The following is a 14,710-nucleotide window of genomic DNA, read 5'->3' on the forward strand; positions in this document are numbered from 1 at the left end:
CCTATATCCAGCAAAACTGTCCTTCAAATATGAGGGAGAGCTTAAAATATTCTCTGACAAACAGACAATGACAGAGTTTGTGAACAAGATACCTGCTCTACAGGAAACACTAAAGGAAGAACTGCAGACAGAAAGGAAAAGACAGGAGCGAGAGGTTTGGAACACAATTTTGGGTGATGGTAGCACAGCAACGAATGTACACTGAACAAAGATGACAGTAAGTATGGTTGAAAGATGAAATTGGGACCATGTGGGCCACCAGAACAAAGACAAAGGATAAAGACTGGACTGTGTAACTCAGGGAAACCTAGGGTGCTCAACGATTGTAATAAAAGATACAAATATGTTTTTTACATAAGGTAGAACAAATGAATGTCAACAATGCAAGGTGTTAAAAATAGGGTGGTATTGAGGGGAAATACAATCAATGCAAACTAGAGACTATAATTTAAGGAAACATTGTATTATGCTTCTTTAATATAACAAAGGCAATATATCAAAGCTAAATGCATATGAGGGATGGGAAATAGGGGAAGGGTATGAGACTCCTGGCACTGGTGATGTTGTCTTACCCTTTATTCTACTTTATGTTAATGCTATCTTTCCTTTTGTTGCCATCTAACTGTCAAGTTTTTGTTTTGGTTTTTTTTTTCCCCTCTCTCTCTCTCTCTTTCTTTTCTTTTTCTTTTGTCTCTCTGCCTTCTTTGACTCTTCCTCCTTCTTTGTGGAAGAAATGGAGATGTCCTTATATAGATAGTGGTGATGGTGCTGAATACATAAATGTGTAATTATACAGGGAACCAACAATTGTTTACTTATGACAGAATGTATGGTGTGTGAACAAAACCATCTTAAAAGAAATGGGTTGAAGAAGAAACCTTGAGGGCACTATATTGAGTGAAATAAGACAGACACATTAAGGCAAATATTGCAGGGTCTCACTGATATGAACTAATTATAATATGTAAACTCATAGACATGAAATATAAGTTACCAGGATATAGAATGAGGCTAAAGAATGGGGAGCAGTTGCTTAGTATGAGCAGAATGTTCAACTAAGGTGAACTTAAACATTTGGAAATGGACAGGGGTGATGGTAGCATGTTGTGAGAATAACTAACACTGCAGAAAGGTGTGTGAAGGTGGTGGAAAGGGTGAGCTCAGAGTCAGGTATGTTGCCAGAAGGAAAGTTGGAGGTTAAAATATGGGAATATATATAACAGTGAATCTTGTGGTGGTCAGTGTCCATGATTAACTATACAAATATTAGAAATCTCTCTCACAAGTGATGGCAATGACGGCAGTACTGAGCAGGAAATTTATAAGCTCTAAAAGCATAGATTAAAAAGGAAGAAAGAGTTAAATCCAAACTTAACTGAATAACTGAAGAAACTAGAGAAAGAATAGCAAACTAACCTGAGAGCAAATAGAAGGAAAGAAATAACGAAGACTAAAGTGAAAATAAATGAATTGGTAAATGTACTATACCAAAACTATGAATCAATAATGGAGGGGGGCATACTTAGGAGTATGGGAGGATATGAGTTTCCTTTTTTTGTCTTTATTTCTTTTCTGGAGTAATGAAACTGTTCTAAAAATTGAAAAAAAAATTAATTGTGTTGATGGATGCACAGCTGTATGATGGTACCATGGGCAGCTGACTGTGCACTTTGGATCTTTGGATAGTTGTATGGTGCATGAACAATCTCAATAAAATATACATACATACATATATATATATGTATGTATGTATAAAGTAAGGAAGAGTTTAAAATTCTTACAGACAAACAAATGCTGAGAGAATTTGTTAAAAAGAGACACACCCTGCAAGAAATACTAAAGGGAGTTCTGTCAGCCAAAAAAAAAGACAGGAGAGAGGTCTGGAGGAGGGCACAGATTGAAGAGTATGAACAAAGCTAACTTAACGGATAGAAAGAGAGTCAAAAATAGACCTGACAAATAAGAACTAAGGGACAAGATGGTTTAATCAAAACTGCATTTACAGTGGTAACTTTGAATGCTAATGGATTGAACTCCCCAATTAAAAGATACAGATTAGTAGAATAGATAAAAGATATGATCCATCTGTGCCAGTTTGAATGTATTATGTCCCCCAGAAAAAGCCATATTCTTTGATGCAGTCTTGTGGGGCAGACAGAATAGTGGGGATTAAGTTGGAATGTTTGGATTACGTTGTTTGCATGGAGATGTGCCCCACCCAGCTGTGGGAGGTGACTCTGGTGGGATACTCCCATGGAGGTGTGGCACCACCCATTCGGGGTGGGCCTTGATCAGTGGAGCCATATAAATGAGCTGGCTCAAGGAGAGGAAATGGAGTGCAGCTGTGAGTGACGTTTTGAAGAGGAGCAAGCTTGCTAGAGAGGAACGTCCTGGGAGAAAGCCGTTTTGAAACCAGAACTTTGGAGCAGACGCCAGCCACGTGCCTTCCCAGCTAACAGAGGTTTTCCGGACGCCATCGGCCATCCTCCAGTGAAGGTACCCAATTACTGATGTGTTACCTTGGACACTTTATGGCCTTAAGACTGTAACTGTGTAGCCAAATAAACCCCCTTTTTATAAAAGCCAATCCATCTCTGGTGTTTTGCATTCCACAGCATTAGCAAACTAGAACAGATTTTGGTACCCAGAGAAGTGGGGTGCTTTTGCTGCTGAGTTTGCAAATACCAAACATGTTGGAACAGCTTTTTAAATGGATAAGGGGAAGATTCTGGAAGAATTGTGAGGAGCTTGATAGAAAGGGCCTAAACTGCTTTGAAGAGACTGTTTGTGGAAATACGGACTCTAAAGATACTTCTGATGAGGCCTGGAGGAGAAATGATGGATGTGTTGTTGTGAACTAGAAGAGAGGTGATCCTTGTTTTAAAGTGGCAGAGAATTTGGCAAAATTGAGTCCTGGTGTCAAATGGAAGGAGGAATTTGAAAGCAACAACCTGGAATACTTAGCTGAGGAGATCTCCAGACTACGTGTGGAGGATGTATCCTGGCTTCTCCTTGCAGCTTATAGTAAAATGCGAGTGGAGAGAGATAAACTTAGAACTGAACTCTTGGGTTCAAAGAAACCAGAAGCTGATGGCTTGGAAAATTATGAGCTTCCAGTGGGTGGAATCCCAGAAGATACAGCCCAACGTGAGGACATAACCAAACATGGAACCCAGCTGCCATTTCAGTACAAGCCAAGATTGGAGATGGAATTATCCAGAAAGGATTTGTGGAAAGTCCTATTGTCTGATGGCTTTGACCCCTGCATGCTTCATGCAAAGCCAACAGAATTTTTGCAAGATTTTTACAGACAGAGCCATTGCCAGTCTGGATTGGAGAAGACAGACAAGGAAAAAATTGAAGGAAAAATTACTTCAAAGACAGAGCCATGGAGGTTGAGGTCTGGAGTCAAGAGGCCTTGGGCTAGGAGAGTGGAGCAGCCCACACACATGGAAAGGGTGAGTTTGCCCTGGAGATCAAGGGCGGGCCTTCCACCTCGATGCTCAGGAAATGTCCTGCCACCCCAAGCCCCAAAGAGGGTGGAGCACATTCCTAGGGAATTGGGGAGAGCCTGGCTGCCACCACACTGTTCTAAAGGGGTTGAGTGTGTGCCCCAGAGATGGAAGGGAATCCGGGAGCTGCCCCGATGTTTGAGGAGGGTGGGGCCAAGAAGGTGGTCTCCTCAATGTGTAGGTATGTTGGAGCACTCACCCAAGCATTTGGAGAGGAGAGGGCTGCCAAAAAGGCCCTTAGGAAGGGTTAGACTCCTGCTCTCTGAAGCCCCAAGGATGCAATGTTTTTCTGTAAATGACTCTCAGACTTTGAAATCTAATGGAGTTTGTCCTGCAGGTTTTAGGAACTGTTTTGGTCCTGTTAACCCTGTTTTCCTTATTGTTTCTCCTTATGACAATGGAAATGTTTATCCTATGAATGTCTCTCCTTTGTATATTGGGAGCACATAACTTGTTCTAAGTTCACAGATCCACAGCTAAAGGAAAATTATGCCTTAGGACTGGCCATGCCTAGAATTGATTTTGATGGGATCTTGTACTTAACTTTTGTTACTGAAATGATTTAAGTTTTTGTGATATTGTGATGGAATGAATGTATTTTGTATTTGGAAAGAATATGTTTTTCTGGGGTCCAGGGGGTGGAATGTGCCGGTTTGAATGTATTATGTCCCCTAGAAAAAGCCATATTCTTTGATGCAATCTTGTGGGGCAGACATAATAGTGGGGATTAAGTTGGAACGTTTGGATTAGGTTGTTTGCATGGAGATGTGCCCCACCCAACTGTAGACGATAACTGATGGGATATTTCCATGGAGGCTTGGCCCCACCCATTCAGGGTAGGCCTTGATCAGTGGAGCCATATAAATGAGCTGACTCAAAGAGAAGGAACTCAGTGCAGCTGTGAGTGACATTTTGATGAGGAGCAAGCTTGCTAGAGAGGACCGTCCTGGGAGAAAGCCATTTTGAAACCAGAACTTTGGAGCAGATGCCAGCCATGTGCCTTCCCAGCTAACAGAGGTTTTCTGTATGCCATCAGCCATCTTCCAGTGAAGGTACCTGATTACTGATGTGTTATCTTGGACACTTTATGGCCTTAAGACTGTAACTGTGTAGCCAAATAAACCCCCTTTTTATAAAAGCCAATCTGTCTCTGGTGTTTTGTATTCTGCAGCATTAGCAAACTAGAACAAATATTCTCTCAAGCATTAAGGACTCCCAATTTAACAAGCTAAGCCCTTGATTTTGAGGCTTGCCCTTATGAAATTTATTTCTGTAATGACAAAGCTAAGCCTACTCATAATTATGCCTAAGAGTCACCCCCAGAGAACCTCTTTTGTTGCTCAGATGTGGCCTCTCTCTCTCTTTAAGCTAAACTCTGCAATAAACTTACCACCCTCCCCCCTACATGGGACATGACTTCCAGGGGTGTAAGTCACCCTTGCAATGTGGGTCATGATTCCTAGGGATGAGCCTGGCCCTGGCATCATGGGATTGACCATGCCTTCTTGACCAAAATGGGGAAAAGAAATGAAATAGTTTCAGTGGCTAAGAGATTTCAAATAGAGTTGAGAGATCATTCTGGAGGTAGCTCTTACACAAGCTTCTGTCAGATATTCCAAAATGTCACAATATGCCAAGCCTCAAACTACAGTACTCCTGAAAACCCTAAGGAATACCCTGGGATCTCTGTAAGACTATATAAAAGTTTTACTGATTAAGTTTGCTTTTTCTGTAAACTTAAAACCTCCAGATTGTTCCTATGCCAGATAAGCCCTAAAACCCAGAATTACCAGTCTCTCCAAGAACATCAACCAGTTTGATTCTGCTACCCCATAATGGCAACACCCCTTTTCAGCTAGAAGTATTTAGAATGGTCATTGCCCAGATATCCCTGAAGATTAAGAGAGTGATCAAATGAGAGGGAGGAGTTTTAACAGAGAAGTTAGGATTTAACAAATGATGATGGCTACTGAATCATAGAGATTTTGTTTTAGTTTCTAATGTCTTAGAACAACCATAAGGAAATACCTGATACTGTTGAACTGTAACCCAGTAGCCTTGATCTTGGATAATGATTGTATAAGTATATAGCATTTATCTTGTGACTGTGTGATTGTAAAAACCTTGTGTCTGATACCCCCTTTATACAGTGTATGGTTAGATGAGTAATAAAATAAACACATGCGTGGAAAAAAATGGCCTGCACCCCAGATCAGGCTCCCTGAGATGTCAAAGCTTGTTCACACCAAATACAAGTTTAGTTAAGTCCCTGAGGATACAGACTATTGTCTTTTAATTTCTGTCCTCCATATCATACATCAGATCCTTACTTAGGACTGAGCACATCTCAGATCTCTTTCTCAAGCCTCACCAAGATTCAGCTCAAATATAATCTTGAGTAACCAATGCTACTGTCCGAGGAAAGAGATTCCACTTTCTTCTTGCAACATTTTCTTTTTTAAAATACAGGTAAAAACTTAAAAGTTCAACTGTTGGAAACTGCAGTATCTGAAAGTTTTTGGTGCTTTAAGAAACGCCTATTACAATATTTTCTAAAGAAAGGTATAGAGACAAATTAGAAGGAAGAAAAAGAAAAGAAAAATTCAGATCCCCAAAATTGTCACTTGCGATAGTGCTCTTACCTTTTAATGAAAGAAAAGATCAGTGTTCCAACCAATCTTCTCATTCCTTCAGAAAAGCAGCTTCTGCTGAGAGAATGATTAATGGCTCTTAATTATTTGCCTCCAATGACTGAGTTTTAGGGCATCATAACAACTGTTTTCATTGGTTATCATTGGCTTGTTTCTTAGTACTATCAACTTTGACACTCAAGCCAATGATGCGTGAAATTCTGGGCAGATGGTGCACACACTGTACCAATAGGAAAAGCTCTGGGTCTTTGTTACTGCAGAGCCCCAAACTCTGTGTCACTTCCTCATTTAAGAACTTAGAATAATGTTGAACAGGTAAAAGGGGCCAGATGATGAGAGCTCTGTATGCTGACTGTGGAGTCTTATGTTTATCCTAGATGTGATTACCAAAGAATTTTACTGAGAAGTTTTAAGCAGTGAAGTGTTTTTGAAGAAATACTCTGGGTACTGTATAGGGCTGGGCTGGAGGGGCAGAACTGGAGGCAAGAAGACCAGTTAGGAAGCTGCTAAATATCCGAGTCTGGGGACGATGAGATTTAAACTGCAACAATGGCAGTAGGAGTGACATTGAGAAATACATGAAAGTGAGCGCTCAGTAAACATTTGGGGAAAAAAGAGATGGAGGAAGGAAAGGAAGGAGGAAGGGAATAAAGGAGGAAGAACAGGTGAACTGAAGTGTCTCAAAATTCTCCCAGGTGGTAAAACCACATGGACCACATATAATCATTAAAAGTCATGCTCCATATCAGCATTTCCCAACGTAGCCACATATTAAAATCACTTGAGTAATCTAAAAAAATACTGATGCCATGACTATACCCCAAACCAATTAAATCATAATCTCTAAGGGTGGAACCTGGACTCAATATTTTTTAAAAGCTCTCCAGTGATTCTGATGTGCAGCCAGGACTGAAAATCAATGTTCTATAGACTGTCTGCATCTGGACTCAATCTCTGCCTAATAATCAGTTGCCATGGAAATTTATCCACCAGCTGGGCGAGGGTTGTCCAACCTCCAGTTCACTTCCAAAACTAAAAATAACATATTTTTCTATAGTTGGGATAATAAAATCCTTTTATGATCTGCAGCAAAATTAAAAGTATTGCAACTGGACACATACCTCCTCCTTATACACATTGAGGCCTGCTCAGTGGACTCTTCAGTTGGGCTCTCATTTTAACTATAAACTAAACAGCAACATAAAACCACTAGATACTTGCTTCTCATGTTAGATACAGTCACCTCTAAAAGTGTGTCCAACTGTTATGTATCTATGAGTCAACCACAGTAGAGTGGAGAGAATGTGGAAAACTGGCTTATAAGGCTTGAGTTGGCATATCATCTCTGCCATTTATTAGTTGCATGATCTTGGGTGAGTCAATTCCCCAGTTGGACGTTCATTTTCTTCATCTTTGCAACTGGGGCAATAATATCTCAATCAATATCTTTTCTTGAAGATAGAATGAGACAAGGCATGTGTTAACACTGTGAATTTCAACTATCTTAAAATATAGTATCTATAACAGTAATAGACAATGAAGTCCACTGACATCAATAAAGATGACATAGAATTTAAGGTAAAAGGCAATATATGGAATATCTTTCCTCCATTCTAGCAGCCTCCTAAATATCAAAATCCATTGTGGGTTCCATTGTGTCTATCAAGTTTCATTCTAAAGCAATATAATTTGGAATACCAAAACCCATGGTGTGTTGCATTTTTCTAGGGTATTAAGGCAATTTTCCGCCTATGTCTTGCTAGGGTTCTGAATAAGGTGAAGTCCTACAAACTTCAATTGTACAGTCTATCCACTGGGGTTTGATGACTAAAATGGGTGGAATACTTGTGTTCTCATAGACAGCATTACCCAACAATGAAATCATTCGCATTTGCTAAACACCTTTCACATGACCCTTGCAATTGACAACTGCATCTCAATGTTGCCACAGAGGCTTTGTTACCTAAAAAGCAAATTTGAAGAGAGAAAAAAAGAGCAAAGCAATTCATTTTCAATCTAATTAAAGTCATTATAAACATCCTCACGGTGCTTAACCTTTTTTCCTCCAACTTCCCAATCTTTCAGCTGGATGCCCAGATCTGGAACTTCACTGAGGTTTTCCTTAATTGACTTTCCATCACTAATGGGATTCACTTCATCATTACTTCTGCCAAAAGCTGCCTCCAACTTTCAGCCCCATGCTGGGCCATTTGTATGCTTATTTATAATGCACATTTTCACTAAATGCTGAAGTCACACCACTTCCAGTTTTAGCAAGCCAAAATTGAAGTGTGGCCCCTCTAACTTGTACGCATCAATTTAAATTATGTTTTCTTACATAACTCTCTCTCCAAACCCTTCCTTCTCTGTTCATTCATCCCCTACTTCTCCCTTCTTTCTTTAGTCTCTCCTTCCTTTCCCTCCTTGATTGCTTCCTCACCTCCTTCTTACCATCACTTCCCATACCCACCCTCACAATAAAATCGCAGAGACATCTATTTTAACCATGTCTACAACCACCCACACCACTCTTTTTATCGAGCAATGATTTTGCCCAACTTATTTTAACTACAACAAAAGCCTGTGAAGAAAATATAATGGATCCCAGTTTAAAGGCAAGGAAACTGAAGGTCAAGAGGGGAAATGCCTTGGGGAAGAACATCCAGCTTACATATGGCCAAGCTGGGATATGAACGGAATCCTTAACCTGTAGGAAGGAGACTGCAGAGAACTGCCTCCGATCACTGACAGAGAACTACCCAGAGAGGAGCAGTACGTGCCCAGGGTCACTTACTGTGTCAGGGAGGAGGAGCGGCAGGAATCCAGACCCACAATCTCTCGGGGTCATGTTTACGCGATGATCTCTCTTTAACTAAACCTCTCCGAATGGCGCATTAAGTTGTGATTGCTGTGGTGTAGCTGAGGATAATGAGCTAGCAGGGCGAGTGGGCCAAGGGTCAGATTCTTACCCAATGCCAGGAAGAGGGCAGCCAGTGCTAAGTGGGGCTGAGGCAGCTTTAGGTGGTTTCTTGGAATAAGGCTTAGGGACTTCCTATTTTCTGTGTGAAGAAAGAGGGAGGCTGTGTGGTGGGGTAGAAACTTGGAAGAGAACGTGGCACAGTGCATCTCTATCAGCTCCCTATGTGAACTGGGCATACACCCCCACTCTCAGAGCTTCTGTTTCTTTATCTGTAAAATGGGAGCAGGGGACCAAATTAATTCTAAGGTCCCTTACATTAATTGTCTAGAACTAATAGGAATACTTGGGGGGGGGGCTATAAGAGGTATTCCCGAGAGACTGGAAATGATATAAAAACCATGAATTTAAGGTTACCCTCAAAAAATTATAATATTAAACCAGTTATAATAAATCATGGCAGAGCTCTGGGAAGTTCCTATAAAAAATGTGAAGTGGCTTCCATACCTCCAAGTGCAGACAATCAGTTGACAAAGTAATGGATCCACCCAAGGAAATAATGTGTCAGTAAGACAGGGGAGAAGTAAAGGATTGTGCCTGAGGCATGAGGGTGGGGGATGGGGAGGGTGAGCATCTCAGTGGAGGGCAGGAAGGTGAAGTCTCAACCAAAGGACATTGCCTATCACCATACCACTTGCAATGACAACAGTAACAATGGCTATTAGAATAATAAGAGTTCCACATATTGAATACTTATCATATTTCCTTGATTCAAAAAAACACATTGCTTTTTGTTTTGGGGAAAAAACAGGTACCTTATGATCAGTGCACATATTCAATTCAGCAGTGTTTCTTTTATGACTGAGAAGCTGCTATTAACTTGATAGTGCCCTTCACAATCGATAATATTTTAGAATCAAGGAACTGTAGTGCTAAAAACTGTGCTAAGTTCTTCACACATGATGCCACTTTTCATTCTCACAACTCTATGAGGTAAACATTGTTACTATTCATATTTTATAGGTGGGGAACCTGAGAAAGGATAAAGTATTTGCTTATGAATACATGGCTAGAATTGGAAAAGCTGAACTTCCAATCCTGGTTTATCTAACTCTAATATTCTTACTTTTAACCACTTTTAGCCACTGACTATAGTGGGATAGAGAAACTCACACAAGAACACAGTTTAAGATCATGAGTTTAATGGCCCTTGTGCTGCTCTCTTTTCACCAAGAATCCTTCCAGCAACTATTTAACTTACACTTTAGGGATGCTCATAAAAAGAGGCTGATTTTTGCTAATTTGAATTTCTGGCAGTTGCATCTGTCATTGTGCATTAATAAATTGGCATTCTGGACTTAGACATCATCCTTGGTGACCCCAGTTAATGTAAATCTATCTCTCAGAGAAGGAGCTACCTTCACAGACAATGAGCTCAGCTAGATGTCTCTTGGAAGCATCTCCACCCCCCATTTTGCACCCTCCTTTTTGAGCTCTGCATTTCCTATTAAAACTCACCTGGGACTTGGCATGGAAAAGAGGAGATCACCAAAATAAATGAGTGGATGCACATAGCAAGCTGTTTCTTAGACTGTAAAATGTCAGCACGGATAGAATCTTCTAAGCTTAGAAAAGGAGCGACACATCCTAATAAATGGAAAACCTGGAGAACAGCTTCAAGAGTTGTGGACATCTGTAGGAAGTGGTGACCAAAAACTCAAACCTTACTCAAATTTTAGTACCTCAGATCTTAGCCCTGTGCAATGTGGCCTGGGTTTATGCTGCAGCTGAGGGCGCAGAGACTTTCATGAAAACTGGAAGCTACCTTCTTCCTGTTGTGCATTTCTGTTGATTCTCCTTGTCCCTGCCTGTGTGGCCAAAACCAGCTGTGGCACAGAGGGAGTCAGCTTCTAGTAGCCACACAGCCACACATAAAAAGGAATATATTCACCTTTAGTTATTCATGGAGTCCATATTTGCAAATTCAACTACTTGCTAAAATTTGTTACCCTAAAATCAATATTTGCATTACTTTCACAATCATTCTCACACATACACAGAAAGGTGAAAATTTTGAGCCACCCAATGTTGATGTTCCCAGCTAAGATTGAACAAGGTCACACTCTGCCCTCCTGTTTCAGCTCTTGTACTATAAACGAGTATCCTTTTGTCAGTGTATTTAGTGCCATGTTTGCATTTTTCCATTTTTTGTTGGCAATTTACTGTTTAAAATGGTCCCCGAGTATAGTGCTAAAGTGCTGTCTAGTGTTCATAAGTGCAAGAAGGCTCTGATGTGCCTTACACAGAAAATATGGGCTAGATGAGCTTTGTTCAGACATGAGTTATTGTTGGCCATTAGTTCAATATTAATGAATCAACAATATATATTTAAAAAGGTGTCTTTAAACAGAAAAATACATAAAACAAGATTATGTACTGATCAGTTGATGAAATGTTGTGACCAGAGGCTTGTAGGAAACTAACCCTGTATTTCCTCTAGAAATTATGGTTCAGTATTCACTGCTTCAGTGTCTGCAATGACTTTATAAAAGATAACTACAACAGAAAATGCAGAAAATGAGAATTAACTATATATACATTGATGATGTGCCACAGGGGACACCCTTCAATACTACTACAGGCAAAAATAAAATTAAAAAAAAAAAAAACAAAAAACAAAAACTTGAGCAGAAAATTATAAGTGGGCTCAGGTTGATAGTGCCCCTAAAGTGACTAGTGGAAGCAAACTTCTCTGGAAGAACTTTAATAGCAACTACAGAGATTTTAAGTCACTGTTGATTATACAATCCATTCCAAATTCAAAGATGTTAATATATGAACATATCTACATATCTGTATCTTGGAATTGACGAAATGTGGTCATTCCATTCACATATAATTATTGTAAGGAATAATGATGGTATATGTTATATATTTTATATTATATTGTATATTTATATTATGACCTATAGACATTTATAAGCATACTCAGCACACTTACATATAGATGCATATAAATAGATATATAGATGCATTTATATATGTGTGTGTACATATATATATATATATATATATATATATGTAACTCAGTATAGCAATGAGTAATGGCTTTGGTAACTGGCTCTGCCTCTTCCTAACTGTGTGGCCTCGGATGGGTCACTTAACAGAGGGATGAGACCCATGATTCCTAAGATCCACTCAACTTTTGCTTTAATGATTCATTTTAGGATGGTCCAGATGTCTGTCTTTATTCACAATGATTTACTTCTGTCAGGTTTCAAGCTCAAGATAAGGCATACTTGATTGTACTTGACATGTCCCACAACAGTTTAATAGCTCATCTTTCTGAAGAGTTAGGAGAAGTCAAAGTTTTCAATAAATTCCTCTTTATCACCTGCAGTCTCTGTTCTAATCACCTGAATTTGTTCATTATCTCCTTTAGCGTTAAAATGTGTTACTATGCCAGCACTCTTCTGCTGTGAAATTCAGTCCCGAACAAAGAAGGCAAAGGCGTCCCAGAAGAAGCCATTTTCCATGCCTGGATTCTAATAACGAGGATGGTAATCAGCGTGCAACCTTTTGTTTTTAATGCCACAGTAAGAGATTTCACGAGGGATTAATTCATTAAAGACCACAAAAGGGCCATATCTACTTTTCTTATCCATAGCTAATTAGAGAAGGACAAAAGGGCTTTTTAGGGAGACAGCAGAGTGTGGGGAAAAACAAGGAATCAGCAAGTCTGCAGAAGAACTACATGCCCATGCTTTCAACACACCAGTGCTTCCTTAAGATTATATCTGCTTTCTAATTCCCTTGCCCTGGTGGTTTGGTGGGACTAAGGGCAGCATGTGGAGGCAAGATTAGAGTTTTGGGAGGAAGTCACATTGAGAGAGGCTAATCTCAAAATCTTTCAAGCAATCATACGTGACAAAATATGGAAGAGTTCTTTTGAAGAAAGGACTCTAGCGGGAAAAAAACTAATAAGAAAGTATAATGGTATAGGAAGGTCTATTCATCCCTTTATTCATCCAGCAACAATGAACTGAGTATATTCCAAGTATCACTGGGCTAGGCTCAGAGGAAAGGAATGAAGTCTCCATGTCTCTTGTAGGGTATCCTTTCTGCCATCGTCTTAATTATACATCTATCATTGTGTGCAAGCCACAGTGCACTGTGAAAGGGGCCCATGGAGGACACAAAGATGAAACTGTCAGGGGTCTTGTTCTCTGGGAGTTTGTAATTAAATAAGAGAGATGAGGCATGGATATAAAATGCTAATGGAGACTGAAAAGTGATAAGAGCTAGTAGCGAGATGTGAGAAAGAACTGTAAGGGAACAGAGGGAAGGGAAATTACTAACAGGTAAAGGTCAGGAAAAGCTTGATAGCTGGACTTGGACATGCTGTGCCCTCTGCCCCATATCCACCCCTTCCATGGCTTCCTTTCCTCTAATATCATGTCTCAGAGAGGTACTCCTTAACCACCCTACTTCTCCCAATTCCCTGTCTTCCTTCCCTGCATTCTTTTCTCCATATGCACAATTTCTTTTACTTATTTACTTGTTTTAGTGTCTAACATGTAAGCTCTATAGGCAGAGTGCTTTGTCTGTTTTTTGCTTTTTAATTGATGTCTCTCTATTGCCAAGAAATTAGCAATGCTTTGAACATAGTGGGTACTCAAGAAATAAGAACTACGGAACTGACAATGATGGTCAAGACAAGGAGACTGGCTTTCGAGGAATTTCAAGATGGAATGGATTGACTGGATTTAATGAGTTATAGAGGAAGATTCCAAAGTTTAGGAATAATTGCAGAGAGGCAGGCTTATTGACTGGATCATGCATCTGTTCTTAATCTGCTAGGCTGGAAATGCTAATGGATATGGAGCTAATTGGAAATAGGGAACTGAATCTCAGGAGAAGACAGGCTACAGAGACAATACACACTAGAAAAGGGAAGAAGGCTTTTCTTTTTCTTCCCCAAATGAATTAATATTCCCTTCCTTCCTTCCTCCCTCTCTCCGTCTCTCCCTCCTTCCCCCCCCACCCCTTTATCAGTTCAATAAATATTTGAACACATACCATATGCAACACTCTATGCATAATATGGCACTGTGGTTGGCATGGCCCTCAAGGGAACCTGCTCTCAGGTCTTGTACAGAACAGGAGCCCAACTAATCCCTGCCAATAATGCTGGTATTAGGGATGATGGTTTGACCATCAGGCTTTTTTTTTCAGTTGCACATTTAAGAAATTATTTGCTATGAATCCCAGTTAGCTATTAATTACCTATTTTAAAATAATGACACTAATTTCAGCAGAAGGTTAGTCTAAGAAAATGTCAACAGATTCATTAGTGCATAATTGTTTTTTTCCTAAAGAAGTTGATTATGAAATTTTCTCAAGAAGAGAGGAAAAAAGCTGACTATTTTAAATAATTCCTCTTACAAGATTGGCAAGAAAATTAGATGTTAGTTTAGGCGCTGCTTAATAAAAATATGATTTTCACAAAATGCAGTGTTTCATCATATTCCCTCTGCAAGCTCCTTTATGACAGACCTGGGAGGCTGAGTTTACTGTAGGAGCACAAGAGTTAACAATTGAAGGCATGAGACTTATGCTCAAACACTGTG

At 39.8% G+C, this 14,710-nt stretch overlaps 1 long non-coding RNA gene across 1 annotated transcript in view; it reads right to left on the reverse strand.

Moving 5' to 3' along the window:
• The window catches only part of LOC119535965, a 151,798-nt gene extending 145,577 nt beyond the window's left edge, over positions 1-6,221 (reverse strand). The window contains exon 1 of the long non-coding RNA XR_005217324.1: positions 6,155-6,221. This is a non-coding gene — a long non-coding RNA (uncharacterized LOC119535965). The remainder of the gene's footprint in view (positions 1-6,154) is intronic.
• Positions 6,222-14,710: the final 8,489 nt, after the last annotated feature.

The sequence above is a fragment of the Choloepus didactylus genome, chromosome 6 (genome assembly GCF_015220235.1).
Source record: "Choloepus didactylus isolate mChoDid1 chromosome 6, mChoDid1.pri, whole genome shotgun sequence".
Taxonomy (NCBI): domain Eukaryota; kingdom Metazoa; phylum Chordata; class Mammalia; order Pilosa; family Megalonychidae; genus Choloepus; species Choloepus didactylus.